This window comes from Mya arenaria, chromosome 14 (assembly GCF_026914265.1).
Source record: "Mya arenaria isolate MELC-2E11 chromosome 14, ASM2691426v1".
Taxonomy (NCBI): Eukaryota; Metazoa; Mollusca; class Bivalvia; order Myida; family Myidae; genus Mya; species Mya arenaria.
In genome coordinates, this window is record NC_069135.1 from 57,892,804 (window position 1) to 57,916,183 (window position 23,380).

At 34.4% G+C, this 23,380-nt stretch overlaps 1 protein-coding gene and 1 pseudogene across 1 annotated transcript in view; one reads left to right on the plus strand and one right to left on the minus strand.

The window, feature by feature from the left end:
- LOC128216826 (uncharacterized) overlaps positions 1 to 23,380 on the minus strand; it is a 125,330-nt gene that overhangs the window by 12,069 nt on the left and 89,881 nt on the right. The gene's annotated exons all lie outside the window — the stretch shown is intronic.
- Positions 11,610 to 22,853, plus strand: LOC128216829 (uncharacterized; annotated as a pseudogene).

A 23,380-nucleotide genomic window follows, 5' to 3' on the forward strand; every position in this document is an offset into this window, starting at 1 on the left:
CGTACGCGTTTAGTTCAGAAGTTCAATTTTAAAGTAAACTCAACTAGTTTGCACACATTTAGTGTGAGCAATACATTCTGTACATACAGTTTATTGTTTATTACAAATGCATCAGACAAATGTTAAAGGGGGGACATAAATGAAATACTTATACAGGTAGATTAAAGGGACAAGACACCAGATAAAACCATTGTATGAAAAAAGAAAATTGTCAAAAGATTACATAAAATCGATATCGATGTGTACAACGCATTGCATCTTTCTTACTGATGTATCACATCGCTAACGACACAATTTTGTTTGTGTCTTTCGCAGTGTTTGCATTTTTTTCCAATGCGAAATTCACTGGGTTTGTCCCAGTGAATATAAAAATCGAGTCTGTTTATGCACCTATTCTAATCACGGGAATTTCACGTGCTAAATGTATACACTATAAACTGGGAAATCTGAATGCGCTATTTTTTTAACCGGGTAAACGCAGCTGAGACAGCGATAATTATTTTTAGTAATGAAAAATAATGAATTATAGGCCTCAGTCCACTGCTTTCATATTTGAAAACAAATGAAATTAGATGGATCCCTGGTCAAATAGCCGTACAGATAAGCCAGAAGTGGCCCTTCTACGTATTTGAACAGATACAGAAATGGAGGGTCTTTCGGTAGGGCGAAAGCCTAGTTCTGGGATAGACCTCTACTAAATATAGCTATTGAAAAACCAAACCAACTTCGGAAAAAGTCAAACAATAAAACGAAAATATATGCGGATTTTGACTCTTCTTGTGTGCAACAATAGAGAAAATATATCCTAAAATGCTATACTATACAGTTTACCGAAACTAATTGAAATTGCTGATGTCACTTGTCTAAAAGCCAGTTATTGTCATATCACGGGGATTTTTCCAGTTCCCGAAGATATGTCCCTAAATGATTATGACGCGTGTTTAGTGTATTGTCAGCAGTGTGATATACACGTCTGGCATTACGGGTCAATCGTTGTAATAACAAGACAAACGAACTTTATACACAACACAGAGTTGTAGGCAAAAGGGTTCATTATTTTGTTTATTCAAAAACAAAAACAAAATCGACAATTCGAATTCCGATTTTGACATTCGAATACCAAACGTTTAATCGAATATTCGAATATTTGTTTACAGCCCTAAAAATAATGGTTGGACGTGTTTGTGGGCGATTGCCGTCCAACTTTGTGATCGCTTTTTAAACTTTTTTCCTAATTTAAAACTTAAGAAATAAATCCTTCTGGCAAAATCTATATCTGCCAGACATTTTCAACCATTTCGGAGTTACTCTTCCTTTTCCCTTTTGCCACAAATGAACTGCGGAAACTTGGCTGTGCAAATTTAAAATCATACTTTATAAGCCATTTATAAAGTGGTTTGTATTTGCGAGACAGAATATTATTATCATTTTCTTCATTGTATGTTGGCCTTGGAGGTTGGAGATATCGCAACATAAATAAGTATAGTGTAACCGCACATTATTTAGTGCAACATAACCTCTGTCATTAATTAGCCTCGTTTTGGATGCTTAAGATATAAATCCGTCTGGCAAAATCTATATCTGCCAGACATTTTAGGTTTGTTTTGAGGAAATACTGTATTTGACGATTTTTGGACCATCTGGTGTCTAGTCTAGTCATTCTAAAATGCCGTCCAGGCTTTTTTTTGATGGTTAGCCTGGACGTCATTCATAACAAAATTCGTAAACATGTTCAAAATGCCGATCAGAATTTGGTTGCACATTTATTAAGAATTTTCCAATTTAGTCTAATAAAACAAAAAAAAGACGACTGTACCTGTTAAATGTAATCCTTTTTACATTAATTGCACTATATATTATAAAATAATCATGTTCCGAATTGTTAAAACAACATGCATTTTCAAACACCATCAAAATTCACCAAACACCATTGTTTTTGTTCACGAATGTAGCCGAGAATATCCAAATGCATTTTCTTTTCTCTGCTTAAGGCTACACATGACTATTAGTTACTTTAGTACAAGCTGTAGTGTCATTGGCAGTAGTTTTGTTAATGCAACTTAAATGCTGTATTGTTAACCTGTAAATTATTCAAAATAAAATAAGAATGAAGTGTTTCCAAACATTAATTACAGTAAAACTGCGGTCGTTCGAACAAGCGGTCGTTCGAGAACCGGCGGTCCCTCGAGGTCGGAGTTTGGTCCCGAACATTTTTCTTTCTATTTTCATATAAAATATACCTACGCTGCATCGAAACCTAAATAAGTCGAGCAGTCGAGCAATATCCTCGGTCCCAAGTACATAAATCGTGCACAAAACCTTATGGCTCCCTCGAGGTCATATTTTCACCCTTTTTCCCGAACGCGTGTTCCAAAATTAACAAACAATTGCTAGGTGTAAAATTGTTTGCAAGTTGTAAAAATTGCAATGCCAGTTGAAAGGTAAGGTGTGAAAAACCGTTTATCACTGTTTATGCACGACCGATAGAAGTTGATAAGGGCATTTGAGGAGATAATTATGAAGCTTTTTGTAAAAATAAACATTTCTATTTATTCATTTTTGTTATTTTTTTTACATTTTACTTTGAGAATACGACAACCTTTGAACATATGAGCGATTTCCTCAAGCAACACATAATCGGTGTCTTAGTAAACAGTCGGTTTGACGACTTCATACTTAAAATACGCTGATACAAGATATTTCATAACAGACTGGAAAATTTAAACTCGGGTCGTTCGAAACATCGGTTCCCTCGAGGATCTGACTCGGTCCCCGACGTCCTCGAGCGGTCGCAGTTTTACTGTACTTTTGTTAGTATATTAAAATAAAGACATTTAGTTTTTGCAAAATGAATCAAATAGCAATATCGTTCAGTTTGTGGAATGTTATCATGCAAAGTATGGGAAGAATTTTCATTTGCATGCATGGCATTTTTTTTTCAATTTGTTTTCATTATTTTCTATTCTTGTAATTTACCCCTCATTTGCGCTCACTTGGATGTCTTTGGGCTTTTGTATGCTTCATATCCTTTGTTTGGTGTCTTTAAACATCCAGATTCTGACACACAACAAAAAAACCTTTTTCAAGTACTACTTGTCACAAACTTGTGGTAAGAGCAACCTCAGACACCAACTGGTGACTGTACGAGCTCTCTCCTCCCTACCTTCTTCCTACCAGTAGGCGAGTTAGTTTTCTGGTGTGCCCCAGTGAACGACCATTTGTATGTATGTTGACAAAAACCTGCCATGACGGTTTGAAATTCTGCAATTATTTGGAGGTTTTTAATTGACATCTATTGACATAAAAAAAGCATTTCTACATTTCTTTCCCCTTCCCCACACGCACCTAGCCTCCCGTCTAAAAACGACCATACGTTATAAATACTATATGTGTGCTTTTACTTTGTATGACAGAAATGAGAATACTGGGGAAAATTACCGGTTTGCATTTATAAGCTTTGTTAAATTTTATAGCGTCTCTTTGGACCGCTGGCGCGTTCACGTCACAAACTGGGCATCTGACCTTCTGTAAGATGACATTTTAAATGTAAAGTCGGCGACGATTGCACAAGTGTCTCATAACAACCCGAGGCATATTCTATAAGAGCTTGAAGGCCAATTCTCACGCAGAGGCCCGGCTTTGTCATGTTTTAACCCCTTAAACACATAAGTGTTTCTTCTGTTTACCAATATAGTTCTTTTAAAAAACACAACAATTCTTACTCTAGTTGTTTTTTTATAAGCTGTAAGCTTGACAATAAAACGCACTCTAGTCGGAAGAAAACAAAAAACAATGTTCTGTAAATACGTTTTTCTATCATTTTTTTTTAAAAAATAGTAATTTCCTGAAGATTCCCTTTAGTTGAGTTTGGTATAGGTTTTCTGATGTGAGGAATAAGGTATTTGTTAATATAAATATCATCATGAAACATCTGTTCTAGCGAAACGATATATATATATAAATAAATATATATATATATATATATATATATATATATATATATATATATATATATATATATATATATATATATATATATATATATATATATATATATATATACATAATAAATTGACAAGTCAGCAAAAACTTAATATCTCTGATTATTGTAAACTTGTATTGTCGTGTTGAAGTCAAATTGTGATAAATAGGTTACACAATAAAACATTTTGATTCACTTAGTGTAACAATGCTGTTGATATGGGTTTTTTTTAATATTTAGTCTTATTTTCTATACATATGTATAATAGTATGCATTGTCCACATTGCCCTTAGAATAGTTTGTAAATAAATCTTGAATCCTGTATGTGACGATAAATGTTTTTCAAATTCATTAAATACAAAAGTGTGGTAACTGATAATGATAGTGTTAGGGGAAGGTAATCCAGACTAAAAATACTACTTCAGATTAAAATCCCAAAGTATAGTTGTGTGTAACCTTTTTTCTTTTGACAGTATGAAGGTTACACACCACCAGTGTTATTCCCTATATAATTCAATGTAAAATTATAATTTTTAGACAACATTTAAAGGCATTTCGAGCGAATGCAGGCTATGATAACCAGATATATTCTTAAAGAAAAAGCTTTTAATTAGCTTTTAAGCCAATAAAAAAGGGGGCTCAAGTTATTCCTAAGAAAAATTACTCCACTTGAAAAACAAACTCTGAAAATTGCACCGTCCGCCATGACAGTTCTTCAAAAATGACCTTTCAACTATAGGGCAACGGTTTATGCTTTAATCTCTACTCTAAATGATAAATCAAGCAAAAATAGATACTTAAGGTATAAAAGTTTCAGGAATAATGATAGTTTTGATTTACAGTGAATTGAGCAGGTGAAAACATGTCTATCAATCATAAGAACTTTTTTTTATTGAGAATTTTCCACACAAGTACGGAAGTACATATAACGTTATGGTGACGTCATTCCTGAAAGCTCCTGTCAACTGAAATCTGAAATCCGGTATTTAAATTACTTTTTTGAAGAAATAGCTTGTGAATTTGCAAAATGGATATGTTTATTGATAAGAATTAAGGTATTTATTGGCAGTCTTAAGCCACAGAATACAAATGAAGAACATTTCATTTCAAAGACAGTTTTTACATGTTTTTGAATTTTGTTATGAATGACGTCCAGGCTAACCATCATAAAAAAAGCCTGGACGGCATTTTAGAATGACTAGTGTCAAGTCCCTTTAAGGTTATTATGAATCATGGTCAAACAAAAGTGTAAAGGCTAAATACTCGTCAATATTTAAGCATATGATGGTCATGCATGTATTTATCTGTCATGGTAAACAAGCTATTTGTTCAACAAAACAAATGCGCATACAAGATTTACACAACGGTATTCAGCGCTAGAATACCACAAATTAAACAACATATAACAAACAGAAGTAAAATTGTTAACACTATCAATCACATGGCATACAAGCATACTCATTTAAAATTAAAAGACACAGTTAAACAACAAAATAATATAGGTTATTGTTAAGGAAATCATAACAAACATTAACTCTCACATACAAATTATTAAGCAGTAAACTTTATTAAACTTTCTTTTCTTTTTATGGGAAAAAAAATCACCAGAATAAAGGCAAAAATAGTTCAAGACCTTTACTGGCTTTTGTCCTTTAAGGACTTTTCATGAATTTATGCAAGAATTTAATAGATATGGGTAAAGTGATATGTTTCAAAGGAGATTGGAAATATTGATAATACGAAGGTGGCTTTCTTTTGCTCGAATTTTTAAGTTTTAAAATATTTCAAAGCCTTTTTTTAAATAGTTGATTGTTTTTCATTTTTATGAAAATTTAAAATGTATTCACGTCGTTCAAATATTTCGAGTATTCCAAGGCCATGGACATTATGATTGATCGATTGAATATATGAGGAATATTAAAAGACTTTTCAATGGACTGGAGAAGAAAGTTCAAGATCATTTTTATTACCTGGGGAGAGAGTTCAAGGCTTTTTATGGACTGGTGGAAAGAATTTTATTTTATGCACTGGTGGAATGATTAAAGGTTTTTGATAACCCTGGGGTGATAATTTAAGGATTTTTGATGGACTGCAAGAAGAACTTGTAGGATTCGAAGACGCCATTGGGATCCTCCCACTGGGGATAGTGTCCTATCGCCGCGTCTAGTACAGTTATACTTGGGGATGGTACTACTTTCCTGTGGATATAAAAAGGAGATGACAGTTATACTCGCGGATGACACTACTTTCCTGAATAAATAAAAAAGAAGACAGGAATTATCGCGGATGGCACTACTTTCCTGTATATATAAAAAGCAGATGACAGTTATACTCGCGGATGGTACTTATACTTTCCTGTGAATATAAAAAGGCGATGACAGTAATACACGCGGATGGAACTACGTTCCTGAAGAAATAAAAAAGAAGACAGGAATACTAGCGGATGACACTACTTTCCTGTGAATATAAAAAGGAGATGACAGTTATACTCGCGGATGTCACTACTTTCCTGTGAAAAAACAGTCACACTCAGGGATTTATTTTATGTCCTGTGGAAATAAAAAGAAAATCGCAGTAACACTCTGGAATTGAACTTATTTTCTGTGGAAATAAAAAAAGAATACCGCAGTAACACTCTTGGATTGAACTACCGGTACTTTTCTGTGAAAATATTGGATTGAACTACTTTTCTGTAGAAATAAAAAGAAAATCGCAGAAACAGTCTGGGATTGAACTTCATTCCTGTGGAAATAAAAAGAAAATCGCAGTAACACTCTTGGATTTAGCTTCATTTCTGTGGAAATAAAAAGAAAATCGCAGTAACACTCTTGGATTGAACTACTTTTCTGTGGAAGAAAAAGAATATCGCAGTAACACTCTGGTGTTGAACTTATTTTCTTTTTCGATTTTTTGCTCTTGTTTTTATGGGAATAAATTAAGCTAAATCATACATTAAATCAGTTTTATAACACAATAAAATATGTATGAAATGGTGTTTTACTTGTAATGATCAACGAAGGCGTATCCACTGTTAACTGGATCAGATGGCCCATTAATCATGTGAACTGAAATAAGAATATATATCATTAAATAATTAAAATAGTTTGCTGAGTATACAAAATAAAATCATTGTTTTTAGTCATTTTTGCCGAATGTCGGCCATCTTGAAAAATGGCCGCCAAATCGCATACTGCCTGGTCCTCGATTTTCATATATTTCTTTTAGTCTATAGTTTTCATGCTTTTAATTGTAACTTATTCACTCTTTCTTTAAAGTTTAATAATATCTTGCCAATAGAGTCATTCATTATGTACAAAATGATGTGAAGTTTATCACCTGGAAGTTTCGTTTCCAAAAGTGCACCGACCCATCTGTCCTTGTTTTCTTCCCGTTGGTTGAGATATGTTATCAATCTAAAATACAAAATGTCTTGTTAAATAAACTCATGCATCTCGACAAAACATTTAAGTGATATAAATTTAACTAATGAATTTGATTCCATGTTATAAATAAGTCATAATTTTCAAAGGCATCAAAAAAGTATTTGTTTTCGGTTTACCGACCTACTCTCAATGTTTGCACCTAATGTTTGTTTTTTAAATTGACTTTACGCGACTAGGCGGATGAATTCACATGATTCGGACAAAAATATAAAAAGAATCGGCACTTATTAAAGCAAGAGTTAATGGCCTTGTTTCACATATGCACGTTCTCACTGGTAATTTGTATACTAAGCATCATGTTAAAATCTTGAATGGTTATTAACCTACAGCTAATTTCAATTCTTTGCATGACTTTTTCATATTTTCAAGAGGCAAAACTCGATAACTATGATAACCAAACTACTTAAGCCTTCTACAATTGCGTTGTTTTGTTTTTGTCATTAGTAGCATGTACGCAAAGTTCTATGTGAAAACTGTAAATGCTAAACATCTTTTATTGTGTTATAATAACCGATTTATTATTAATTATTTTTATTCACATTTAAGGCGCACAATAAAGGCTGACGTATTTTTAAAAAATAGTTTTGAAGCATTTTCATGTTAAACTCATTTGAATTAAATGATAAACACAAAAAATCGCATATGATTTTTGGTGCAGATAACAAAATATTAGCCTTACTAAATGAGGTTTTGGAATTCATAGCTACGCAGCCACAAATTCCACAGTTAGAAAAGGCGCCAAAAAATCGCTAATATATTTTTATCTGTATATGAATCATATAACTGTGATCTACGCTTTCATTTTGCAGGAAAGTAGTGACATATCAGAGTATTACTGTGGTCTACTTTTTTATTTTTAACAGGAAAGTAGTGCCATTCCCGATAATAACTAGGGTCTACTTCTTATTTTAACTTGAAAGTATTGCCATCCTGGATTATTACTGAGATCTACTTTTTATTTCCACAGGAAAATAGTGCCATCCGCGGGTATAACTGTGATCTACGCTTTCAATTCGCAGGAAAGTAGTGCCATCCGCGGGTATAACTGTAATCTACGCTTTCATTTGCAGGAAAGTAGTGCCATCCCCGAGTATTACTGTACTAGACGCAGCGATAGGACACTACCCGCAGTGGGAGGATCCGAATGCCGTCTTCGAATCATACAAGTCCTTCTTACAGTCCATCAAAAAGACTTAAATTCTCACTTTAGGTCCATCATAAACCTTGAAATCATTCCACCAGTGCATAAAACGCCTTGAAATTAATCAACCAGGCCATTTAGGATAATTGAAATCATTATATCAGTCCATCAAAACGCATTGAAATAAAATTTAATAAATCAATCAGTCTATCAAAAAGCATTGAATCATTCCCTCCAGTCCATCATACGCATTGAAATCACCTAACCAGTCCATTTAGACACGTTAAAATCAATCCACTAGTTCATTAAAGATGCACTTTTACACCCAACTAAGTTTTACCACGTTTAATACAATTGTTTTAATTTACCAAAAAGGATTAATTAATGTCAAAAGAATGGTTCATATGAAGGATACTTTGTTTAATTTGAAAGAACGGTGCAGAAAACACGGTATTTCTACCTTATGAAACAATGCTAGATCGCAGTAAATCTTTTAGCATTCACCAATCATTTAATATTTTTGCGTTTTCAGCTTTTGAATACACGGTTATAAACTTGTTACCAGTAATTAATATTTTCATGTATGCATCATCTAGTAATAAGTTGAAGGTTTATTACTCAGAATTTATGTTTTTTTATACATGTGTATGTATTGATTTTAAATGAGAGTGTCATTTTAAGAATCATTGTCCAAGAAAACGCATTGCAACAACCAACCAGTCCATTAAGAAGCATTTACTATCCCCCCACTCCATCAAAATGTCTTGAAACATTTTGGCATGCTCATTTGTAAGCCTTCTAATACTTACCTTATTCTAAAAATATAATAACGACAGGAATCATTAAAACATCTTAACATTATTACTTGAGTTTCCAATTACTTTTGTTTTTTTAGGTTAAATTTCTATAAATAAAGGTGATCAAATACAGTGTAAGAAGTGTTCCCAATGGTATCATAATCATTGTGTAAAAGCACCAGTGGATATATCACATGTAGACGTTGAATTCATTATATCCAAACTGTTCTATATTACACTCACTCGCTCGCTCACTCACTCACTCACTCACTCACTCACTCACTCACTCACTCACTCACTCACTCACTCACTCACTCACTCACTCACTCACTCACTCTTTCACTCGCTCGCTCACTCGCTCGCTCACTCGCTCGCTCACTCACTCACTCACTCACTCACTCACTCACTCACTCACTCACTCACTCACTCACTCACTCACTCACTCGCTCGCTCACTCACTCACTCACTCACTCACTCACTCACTCACTCACCAACCCAACCACCCACCCACGCACCCAAACGCACGCACGCACGCACGCACCTACCCACCCACCCCAAAAAAAACTTATAATTTCAATAATATTTTTTTCCTTCTTTGTCTATATGGTCAGCAATTGGTCAGCAAATCTCCTCTTTTTCTATATCGTCAGCTAATAGGTCAGCACTTTTGCACGACCACTCAATATCGGGTGGTGCTAAAAGCTGTTACCCGGTATCCGGTATCGCCCGGTGTCCGGTACCACTTGTCGATACCGGATTGAGTGCTACCGCAATGTTATCAGATGACTAATCTCATTATGACATGACCCGCTTTTGTATTGCCTTCTGAAGGTATTATTATCGGATAATGATCTTTGATGTTGGCGGTATGCTTGATTGATCTATTGTATCTTGATTGTATTTTTTTGAGTTATAAACAACCATTTAAAATCGTTTACTGTCATATTTTTGAATTGCAAGATAGGCAAACTAGCGACAATAACAAATAATAGCGAACTCTCACACAAAATGCATAGGTAATTGCACGGAAAAAGATGTGCACAACGCATGTTTAATTATTGTTATAATTTAAACACGCATGATTGATATAAGTTCGTAAGCATATAATGAAAATATCAACAAACACAAAAAAACATAGGTAATTGCACAAACCATTATGTGCCAAACGCATTTTCAATCAATGTTATAATTTAAACATGCATCACGAGACCATCGGTGGACATTGGATAACGGGCCTATCGATACCGGGATTTCTGAAGATAGTATTTTATTATCCGTTACCGATTGTGATGTAAATCCCGTATGTATAATGTTTATACAAGAATTGGATATGTATTAGTCAGACAATGATATTGTCACATCTGAGAGTGTCAACTTTAAAAGGCACTGGACCAATAAACAGATACACAGGAAATTGACCCCATGCCGTGAGACAAGTGCAATAAACAAGGGGATATATCTTGCCGCTCATGCTTGAAGTTAACATATTATAAGAAATGTATAATGAAAAATATGTTTTAAAGGCTTGACAGACAACAAAATTGGAATTTTCTTTTTTACGATTTTACATACATATAAGACTTAAACTAACCGAGAAAAAACGAATAAGCACGTCGGCGTTTTGAAGATCAACACTGGATGTTAATTCAAATGAATTATTTCTATTCAAATATCACAATAAAAACCAAAAGTCAATTATTATCAAATTATAATGTATTGTATTCAAGATGTACAATTTGTTAAAATTGTGAATATTAAGGGGACTGTCAACATATTAATACAGGTTAATCATACTATTCTTCGTTCAATCAAACTAACTATTCTGTTGTATTTGTGAAACATAGTCAACGATTCTTGAAAGATTCAAACACATTTATTAAGAAACGTAAACATAATGTTTCTTTTTACATGATAAGTTAAATTTAGATTATATATCATGTGTCATAGTAATAATTATTTCTAATCATGATTAATTGCATATTAATTAAGCATATTTAAGTGAAAGAGAAAATTTATCAACATATGAATGCATAAATAACAATATCAAAGGCCATGGTTGATTGTTGGGGACATTGATACCGGGCCTATCGATACCGGGATTTCTTAAGGGAATATTATATTACCCGGTACCGTTTGTGACGAAAAACCCGGTATCAACATAATCTGGTAGATATCATAAACAGTCATACCGACTTTTCTCAATATCGATACCGGGTCTCGGCTTTTAGCACCACCCCTCAATATCATTCAATTTCGCGACTATCTATTTTCATCATCTGTCAGACTGATGCTTTTTAAGCAGTAAGTATAATCCATTGCGAGTCCGTGGTCTGGTGGTATGAAAATTGACTCTCAACCCAGGGGTCGTATGCTCGATTCGGTTTTGACCACTAAAAAAATAACCATCTTCCTGTAGTGTGGTAACCACAAAAATCGTGTTATTGACGATACCATGTAAGGGAACTTTTTTAATATTTGGACATTCATTATGTTCCCTTAACGAAGAGTTGCCAAAACCAAAAATACTCTGAAGTACTGGCTTTTTTTAAATGGAATAGTACTTTTGGGAGAAACTCACAGGGCAGGTTGCTGCCTAGCTACACTAATGAGAGAACAGGGATACATTTTTATTACTTTGACATTTCTTTTGTTGCTCTGTAACGTCTCAAGTCTGCCATAGTGATAAAATTGTCAAAAGACTCGTTGATGGCCATTTAGGTGGACTAGGCTACAGTCATGCCACTCTACTCATGCTTCTTCCAGTTTTGGTACTGGCAGACTTGTTGCATTCATCGCCTTTGTCATTCACTCCAGTTTTTATCGATATTCATAAGCCTTTAAAAGTTAAAAGAGTTAAAAGTTGGATATCAGTCACTCTATTAACCCTTTTGATCGATGTTTCTTCCCAAAATATCAAAAAATCAATACTTATATCAGTCATGACGTAAAAAAGGACTGTTGACAAGGTAAAAAAGGACTGATGCTTGTCAACGTATGCCTGTTATGTGGTTATAGCTACAATAATGAGCCTTCAGGGATACTTTTTTATATTTTGACATTAGATATAAATATATACATGGATGTACATTGAGATTGCACATAACTTTTTATTTAACTTGTGGTAACTCTTAATTTGTTATCATTCACCATTTCTGTGTAATGAGGTATACTTATCACTACCCAAGAGAAAGTAAGCAACGCTGACAGGATATTCTGATTTTTTTCAGACTTGAGTCCAATATGTCACTACTGTCTGGACCAAGATCTGGACCGAGTTTTCAAGTGTATAAAACATTAGTGAAGGTATTTTACTTGTTATTTTCAATTAATTGAGATATATATAAATGCATAACTATATAATTGCTAATTTCTCAATGTATGACCGCTAATATCACATTGTTTTAAACTTTTAACCTTGTATTTATATACCTATAGGACCCCCACCCCCCTCCCCCAGGTCCTGGGAATAGTGGGGACTTTTGGTCCAGCCAATCCCAGGTAAACCTCGCCCAGCGTGGACAAACTGCTGGTCAAATCTCCGCCAAATGCCCCTGCACCCCAGGGACATCCTAGCTAAGGCCCATTCCTTGCTATTTTTGGCGCGACCCCCCCCCCACCACATTTACTTGGCAATGCAGGGCCACCTGGAAGATAACAACATGGCCCATTTCCCCCTTTATCCGTGGTATACCCCGATCCTTTGTTTCCCTAATTTCAAATTTACATGATTGGTCTTTTAATACGTAATTTATTCAGCTGGGCAATACAAATATCTAACATAGATAAAACGCTTGTTTGACTTCATATTTCTTTTCGTGTTTCTTCAGTTTGTTAGAAGCTGTCACAATGAGGCGTATGATCGATACCCCCTGTTGTTTCACGAACAGTTCCAAACTTCAAAGGACAGACATTTCAGCTACATGCTGCAGAAATTGCGACCCAGAAGAAGAACATCCCAGGTATATGTTCACTAGAGGGTGTGTGAAATATTATGTTAGATAATAAGTATCTTCAGTGGTCGAGAGTGTAAGATAGGTTCATCCCAACCCGAGCATAGGTTTTTTTTACAAAAAAGATGTTTACTGATTTTCCGAGAACACCCTTTTGAAAGAGTTGGTATGAACTATTTTACACAAGCGGCCATGGTAGATGTTTTTATTCCCATCTCAGTTAAACTAAATACCGTTTAGCAAAAATGTATTTTATGCTGGAACTCTTTTTTGTGTTACAAGTGAAGAAAAGGTTGTTCCATGTGGATATTTTTTATCTTTGCCCTTGGGCAAGGTAAGGATATCCAGCAAAAACATTTGGATCTACTTATATAGAAATATATAGGGCTTACATTTTTTCAGCTCCCCTTGAAACTTTTTCCCAATATTTATAAGCAAGTTCCATCCCTCTGAGATATTTGCAGAGTTCTGCACCTTGATCTACTGATAAAAACAGACAAGCATGGACATCCTATCTTTTGAAGTTAAGCAGTTTGATGACTATCCCCCTCTGTCATAAATTTAACATTTAAATCAATTTTTCATAAAACTTGTCAACATTTAAATGCAAAAGTTTGTTTTTCTATAAACATAAATCCCAATTGATGCAAGTTTTCATTTTTTCTTTCTTTAATTTCAACATTTTAATCCTATCTTCATGACTTTTGTTCAGAATATTTGAATCTGAGACAATATTCTACCATTATTTCTACTCCATAGACAATTAATGAAAGTAACAAGCAATTTTTAATTACTGCCCACTAACTATATAATCTTTAAAAAAAATCCATTGTCAAATAAAAAATCTATTTTACTATTATATGGTGTACCGAATTGCCTCATATCCAAAAATATTTTGAAGGCGACTATAAATTAATTTCTAGATTTTCATCCCCGCCCCCTGCTCTTTTTATTCGCCGCTTTTTAGTTTTATTGACTCAAATAAAATATGTTGAACTCAGTCTTTTTTGCATACCTGTCTGGTACTGTCTGGAAGTGGTGTTTATTCGTACCTACGGTTCAATTAAGGAATGAATTGCGGGGTTGATGTCATTATCGGGGTATGAACGCAATTGGGTTGGTCAATGTGTGTGTAGTCCGAAGGACTCCACGCGTACTTTGACCAACCCAATTGCGTTCATATCCCCGATCATGACATCAACCCCGCAATTCATTCCTTATATTTACACCAATAGTTCATTATTTCATTCAAGAATTGTTAAAAAACTACTTCATTTTATTTAAGAAATTATTTCAGTAATCCGTTCTTACCCATTCTGTAAATAGAACGACCCGACTATAACCGGAAACATTTTTTTCAAATGACGTCACAAAGATCAACCACTTGAAATCACTTTAAAACGTAAAAATTGAAACACTTCTGGCACCAATATATTTAAAATATAATAAACTAACACTTTCTAAAATGTTGATCTATATTTTACGGGACCTGCTGACACAATACAACTAATAACAAGATCAATAGCTTTCATGCATATTGTTATGCAATATATTACGATCCGAACATATCCGAAGATGTTGCGTTCATCGAAGGCAGTTCATTTAAGGAATGGAAGTTGAGGTGTAAATATTGTATTTAAACATTCACATTTGAAAAAGGAGAAATGTTACTATTTTGTTTGTGGCTCGTCTATAAAGTCTTGTATGCAATAAGCAAGAACATGAACATATATTCAAAGGTGAAACTGTCATCAAAAAAGAAAGAAAAAATGTCACCCCCATCCCCCATTTAAAAAAAAAATGGATGAAAATCTAGCAAATACTTTTTTTTTTAATAAAACAGCATGCTCTCACTAAACTCATCATACTGTTGATGTTGCTTCCTTTCTCTGATTGTTTTTTATCCTGTCACTTGTAAACATGTATATTTTTGTCAACTTATGACGTAATGCAGAAGGGTTTAGATAATATTATGAATGTTCTAAAAAACAATGTGTGTGTGTTTTTTATACCGGTATATTATTTTTTACATATATATTATTTTAGAAGTTCAAAAAGAGCAGCGCAGATCCTAAAGTATACAGACATGATAATAGTCCAGGACAGAGAGACCCTCTTGAAGTCCTGAAAATTCAGTACGAGGTTATGAAGGCTACGGGAAATATACAGGTACATGTATACATGTTCACATCTATTTTATTTTGACTAGAATGATTTCATATATAATGGCTCCATAGGTAACTCCATAGATAATAGTTAGCAACCATATTATACTATGTATAGGACGCAGCATAAATAGGACGGGGGCAAAATTAAAATACCTGAACAATTGGGTAAAAAAACATTAATACCATAGGTAGAACTCATTGAAAAATGTCCAAATAAGCAGACACCATTTTTGTTCTTTACACAGTATAATATGCTATTATTTTTATCTTCTAAATGATTAGGTTGCAATTGGCAGGCCAAACACAGCCTGGGGCTGGCTTATCTTTTAGAAGACCAGAAAGAATTGCCTCTTTTCTTAGTGTTCATCATGAATTCCCTATCGAATGCCTCTATTCTACCCATGCGCCAGCTTCTTTGAACATTCACTTAAAATAAAACTTAGAGCCAAATAAGAAATAGGTTTGTTTCTGGTCACATGCCCAAAAAGATTTAGGTTGAAGGATTTGTTTTTTATTCTTCTAAAAAGGCATGTTTAAAGAAATACTGATTTTTTTTCTATGAAAAATAAAACACAAACAGTACTGATTAAAGTTCCAAATTTGGCATCCAATCTGTAGACTGAATATGTTTGTAAATGACAGTATCTGTATATACTAAGATTTATTTGAATCTTTAATAAAAGCAGGACTAAAATTTTAATTGGTCCTTTAAATACCAACACGGTCCTGCAATGCAAATTGTGTTGCATGACCTCAAGGCCTGCAATGTCATAAAGACTTATATTAAGACTGATATTACTTCTCCCCCATTCATGGGGAGACATATCGTTTTGGTCCTGTTCTTCATTCCATCAGTCCGTATGTCACACTTTGTTTCCCCTCTATAACGTAGTAGAATGCTTTGACCCAGGAGCTTCAAACTTGTTATGGAGGTTGGTCATGACCAGTAGATAACCCCTATTGGTTATGAGATCAGTAGGTCAATGGTTGCCGTTACCAACAGGTTAAAAAAATATTTTTTTGGTGGGGACCATAAGCTGGAAGATGGTTTTCCTTCTTTTATAAGCTAAAGAATGCTTGCTACCAGGAACTTCATACTTGGTATGCCAGCTGTTCATGACTAGTAGATGACCCTTATTGATTATGCGATCAGTAGGTCAACGTCCAAGGTTGTGATGACATAAGCTGAAAAATGTTTTCAGCTCACTCTAAAGAATGCTTGTACCAAGGAACTTCATACTTGGTATGCCAGTTGGTCATGACCAGTAGATGACCCCTATTGGTTATCAGATCAGTAGGTTGATGGTCAAGGTTGCTGTTACCTTCAGGTAAAATATGATTTTTAGGCGTTGATCATAAGCTGAATAATCAGGTTTCCGCTTTATTATATCCTGAAGAATACTTGCGCCAAGGAACTTCATACTTGGTATGCCAGTTGGTCATGACTTGTAGATGACTCTTATTGATTTTGAGATCAGTTAAACAAGATGGTACTTCTTACATCCATTAATTTTAAGCTCGACTATTCGAAGAATAAGAAAGGAGAGCTATCCTAGTCACCCGAGCGTCGGGGTCGACATCGGCGTAACCACTTATGTTAAAGTTTTTGTAAGAGTTTTTGTACCACCTCAAATATTTTCAAAGTCCATTGAAATATGGCTTTGAAACTTTGCACACTTGTTCACCATCATGCCCCCAACTTGTACACAGGAGGAGGTAACTTTTTCATGCATTTTAACAAAATTATGCCCCTTTTTCTACTTAGAACTTACTTTAATGTTTGCGTACCACCTCAAATGTTTTCAAAGTCCATTGATATCTGGCTTTGAAACTTAGCACGCTTGTTCACCATCATGCCCCAACCTGTACACAGGAGGACATAACTCTATCAAGCATTTTGACATGATTATGCCCCTTTTTCTACTTAGAATTTATGTAAAAGTTTGCGTACAACCTCAAATATTTTCAAAGTCCATTGACATCTGGCTTTGAAACTTTGCACACTTGTTTACCATCATGCCCCCAACCTGTACACAGGAGGAGGTAACTCTATCAAGCATTTTGACATGATTATGCCCCTTTTTCTACTTAGAATTTATGTTAAAGTTTGCGTACCACCTCAAATATTTTCAAAGTCCATTGAAATATGGCTTTGAAACTTTGTACACTTGTTCACCATCATGCCCCCAACCTGTACACAGGAGGAGGTAACTTTATCAAGCATTTTAACAAAATAATGCCCCTTTTTCTACTAAAAATTTACGTTAAAGTTTGCGTACCACCTCAAATATTTTCAAAGTCCATTGACATCTGGCTTTGAAACTTAGCACGCTTGTTAACCATCATCCCCCCAACCTGTACACAGGAGGAGGTAACTCTATCAAGCATTTTGACATGATTATGCCCCTTTTTCTACTTAGAATTTATGTTAAAGTTTGCGTACCACCTCAAATATTTTCAAAGTCCATTGAAATATGGCTTTGAAACTTTGTACACTTGTTCACCATCATGCCCCCAACCTGTACACAGGAGGAGGTAACTTTATCAAGCATTTTAACAAAATAATGCCCCTTTTTCTACTTAGAATTTACGTTAAAGTTTGCGTACCACCTCAAATATTTTCAAAGTCCATTGACATCTGGCTTTGAAACTTAGCACGCTTGTTAACCACCATCCCCCCAACCTGTACACAGGAGGAGGTAACTTTATCAAGCATTTTGACATAATTATGCCCCTTTTTCTACTTAGAATTTATGTTAAAGTTTTAGTACAACCTCAAATATTTTCATAGTCCATTGACATCTGGCTTTGAAACTTAGCACACTTGTTCACCATCATGCCTCCCAACCTGTACACAGGAGGAGGTAACTTTATCATGCATTTTAACAAAATTATACCCTTTTTCGACTTAGAATTTATGTTAAAGTTTGCGTACCACCTAAAATATTTTCAAAGTCCATTGACATCTGGCTTTGAAACTTAGCACGCTTGTTAACCATCATCCCCCCAACCTGTACAAGGAGGAGGTAACTTTATCAAGCATTTTAACAAAAGTATGCCCCTTTTTCGACTTAGAACTTACGTTAATGTTTGCGTACCACCTCAAATATTTTCAAAGTCCATTGACATCTGGCTTTGAAACTTTGCACACTTGTTCACCATCATGCCCCCAACCTGTACACAGGAGGAGGTAACTTTATCAAGCATTTTAACAAAATTATGCCCTTTTTTCTACTTAGGATTTACGCTTAAGTTTGCGAACCACCTCAAATATTTTCAAAGTCCATTGACATCTGGCTTTGAAACTTAGCACACTTGTTCACCATCATGCCTCCCAACCTGTACACAGGAGGAGGTAACTTTATCATGCATTTTAACAAAATTATACCCTTTTTCGACTTAGAATTTATGTTAAAGTTTGCGTACCACCTCAAATATTTTCCAAGTCCATTGACATCTGGCTTTGAAACTTCGCACGTTTGTTCACCATTATGCCCCTAATCTGTACACAGGAGGAGGTAACTCTATTATGCATTTTGACAAAATTAAGCCCCTTTTACGACTTAGAATTTACATTAAAGTTTGCTAACCACAAATATTTTCAAATTAAATTTATGTAAATTTCTCAGCACATTAGATTGAAATCTAATTTAACAGTGATCCTTGCATGTTTCGCCAAAACTTTTCAATCCATACACCAAAAAGCGGCAGAATAGTCGAGCGCGCTGTCTCTGTGACAACTCTTGTTAATATTTATAGGATCATTGATCTCATGCAGTAGATATTCACTATTGAATAGGGGTGAATAGGTCAAACAAGGTCACTATAGGTTTGTCCCAAGTTCAAAATTACCAATTTCATGTCCATCAACGATTATTTTTCAGCTACGACCACACAATGGGGGAGGCAAGCACTTTTACAATCCAACATTTTAGTTATGAATTTCATTATATATTTTTAGATGCCCAAATCTATGAGACCAGAAGATTGGTATGCGCTGAGAAACCTGGATCCAAATGCCAGCAGCTTGCTTTACAAGTCGATCAAACAAGAGGAAGAGATTCTTGAAAGAATTAAACTCGGACACATCCAAAATGACGAAGAGTTTGTAAAAGCTATCGAGAGTGAGACTTCATTACAAAATCCATTTTATCTGGATTTTGAGTATAACACTTCACGTCAACTGTCAGCGAATGTTTGGAATGACAGATTAGCGAATTGTTTTGGAAAAAATGTCGTAGTGAATTGTCAAGGGATTAACTCATTTCGTGAACATATATCAGTTAATAGCATTTGCCGAAATGCTTTTAACAACTACTCAACAAACATTTATACTGATATGAACAGAAGTCATAAATGTCCTTTGAATTTGCACTTTGTATGTTAGAAAAATATTAACATTGGACAATCGGAAAAGGACTTTCCTTCATCAAATTTTCATCATGTACATCAGGAAAGAGAAATTTTTCCACGGGAAAAGTTGGTCTTCATTTCGAACTCTTCACCCAATGTGTATGAAAATAACACGGACGATATTCCTGTGATATTCAACTTCGGTTTAGAAATTCGGCAAGATCTTGTGTTAGAATACGCCATGAGAAATAACATTAGGCATGCCACATTGCTGATATCAAAGTTTGTAATGTAAGTCACCTCTTTCATTTGATTTGATAAACATGTTTGTTTTTCTTTACTGAAAGTAGCGCCAAAATAGACCAGATTCATTTCATAGTTACAAATATATCTATTTTCATAGTTTGGTCTAAAAATCGTTCTCGTAAAAATTAGAAAAAAATGAGTTATATTGTGAGTTATCTTAATACATGTATATGATTGAATTGAAGGCATAGATGTCAAATTGAGCTGATTCTGACACAAAAAATACAAAAGTCAAATCGGTCGATCTGTGAGAGTGCAGCTTTTACTGTTACTATAATGTGTGCAAGACTCTAAATACCTCATGAACTGTGTGAAGTGCTATAAATATTGAACAATACTTTTTAGTTTTAACATTATGTATTTTACAACGATTGTGTAGAAAGTTATGATAAGTTATGATAATTTAAACAAAGTCACTCTCGTTGGCACAATGTTGCGCGAGAGTTTGGTCTTGTGTTGTACGGAAAATTGGAGTGCCCAGAGAAAACCAATTGTCCGGCTTGGTGACCACTAACCAAACTCACATGTGCCCAGGCTGGGATTTGAACACAGGTCGCCTTGGTGAGAAGAGAGTGCGTAAACCACTACGCTAACCAGTCAACCACGTAGAAAACTTTTTGCTCTATACACATGTAATTGTATATGTGTTTATGCATTTTCAGGTTGACAAATAATCCTAACAGAGATGAAATAGTCGTAACACCAGTTCAACAGTTGGAGATTCTACGGGATGTCGAAGCTGGTATTGACTGGGAAACGGCTATTTTCAACAACCTACTGTACCCTTCACAAAGACTTGTTAGAACTTCAAAAGCGTACCAAGCCATTCGCAAGAATCGACATGCCGATTATTATTTACCGATTCATGATTTGGTGATGGATACATTATTGAAGGCGAAGAAAAAGAAATGTTAAGGAACAAATATTTACAATAAAGCATGTGTGACAATTGCAAAACACATGAGCCGATTATTTGGTTGCAGAAATACTTTTGTGTTATTATACCTATTGAACAATTTAAAAAACAAAACAATTGACTGGATTGTACATTGCATTGTCTTGAATATAGATATGCTGTTTATAATAAACAGACAAACAGTGCTGGAACGTATAGATTTCTTGTTATGACATAAACTACCTGTTATGACATTAAATCCCAGCTTCATAAAGTGATGTAGGGACTACATAGGAATTATGTGATGATCATGTTCGTTCGTCCGTCCATCTGTTTCTTTTTGTCCGTTCCATATCTTTCTCATTCAAGGTCAGATTTTCAATTAATTTGGCATGGTGATCACCGTAGCATGAGGATGTGTTGTGCACAAGACCGGTGTTCCTTCTTCAAGGTCAAGGTCACAGCAATGTTCTGAACTTAGTGTGTATTATGGTCCGTCCGGTTTTCACCCACTCCATATCTTTCTAGGCTTCCAAGGTCAGGGTTTTAAATTATTTGGCAGAAGTTACCACCAAAGCATGAAGATGTGTCACTCACTAGATTTTCCCTTCTTCAAGGTCAAGGTCACAGCAATGTTCTGAACTTAGTATGTGTCCGTCGGTCTGTTCTGTTTTCATCTACTATATATCTTTCTTAGTCATGGTTGGATTTCAAAATATGTTGCAGAAGTAACAGTACTGCAGAAACATAAGGACAAATCATGCACAAGACTTGTTTCCGTACTTTCAAGGTCAAGGTCTCAGCAAGCTTCTGAACTTAGTATGTCTCGCTCTATAAGCCTAACTGATAAAAAAATAGTGTCCGGTCCATATATATCTTTCTCATTCATGGTCAGATTTTAAAATTATTTGGCAGTAGTGACTACAATAGGATGAAGATGGGTTTAAGACAGGATTCTCTAATTTAAGGTCAAGGTCACAGCAACCTTCTGAACTGAGTATGTTTTGCAATATAAGCCTTACTGATAATAGTTTGTGTCCCTACCGTATCTTTGTCATACATCAGATTTTAAAATCATTAATCACTTTCTGTGATAGCTCTAGTTTGCTCAAAGAATATTGACCTTGGAATATGAAATAATATTGACCTTGGAAAAAGAAAGAATATTGATCTTGGAATATGAAAGAATATTGACCTTGGAATATGAAAAAACTGACCTTGTATTATAAAAGAATGTTGACCTTGTATTATGAAATAATATTGACCTTGGAATATGAAAAAAAATTGATCTTGTATTATGAAAGTATATTGACCTTGGAATATGAAAGAATATTGACCTTAGAATATGAAAGAATATTGACCTTGAATATGAAAAAATTGACCTTGTATTATGAAAGAATATTGACCTTGGATTATGAAAAAATATTGATCTTGGATTTGAACAACGCCCATTATTTTAGTGAGTGTTCTTTATTGTAGAAAATCACACATCTGTAACAATTTGATACATAAAACAAATAAATAGAGGGAGAATATTGGATATTCAGCTTATAATTACATAATCAAGAGAGTATAAATCATCCTGTATACACAAAGAATATAAAAACATTCAACAAATGTCTTGTTCGATAAACTCTGGCGAAAAACAATGGAATCAAGTGGGTGAAATGAAAATACATTTAAATACAATTAAAAACAGAAGTGGGCAAAAGCACACTTGTTTTTTCTATACAATTATTTATGATAATTTAATATATAATACAATTATCACTTTTAAGATATTAAAAATTAAAAACTGTTTCAGCCTTTCTGAAAGGCCAGAGACCTACATTTTGCCTGATTTGATGTGACAAAATTCTTATGGCATTTAAGTTTGTTATTTATTTTTTTTAATATAGAACTATTGTTTCAACGGACATTTTTTTCTCGATTTTTTTTTCTGAAAAAACAGGAGCAGTCCTTTAAAAATGTTTATAAACACTTAATTTTATTTTCTAAAAAAACAGGGTTGGTAAAACCATTCAACAAATCATTTGGTGTGGCCTTATGAAGAAAAGAAAATATTTATCAGCATGTGGACTGTGTTAGCAATGGTATTGACTAAATCCGACCTATATATTCATATAAAAATATCATACTTTCTTGTGAGATTTGGTCTATAAATACACTAAAGCAAGTTGGATGCAACGTTTCAGTGACATTGAGTCAATTGTTCAGAACTTGGTTTAAGTTAACAACATTGTTAACATCATCGTTGTTAACTTTCAAATCGGAATTCCTCTGGAGGTCTCACTGTAGGCTTATGCAGGCCTTCCAGCAGCCACTAACAAAAAAGTAGGAAAAAA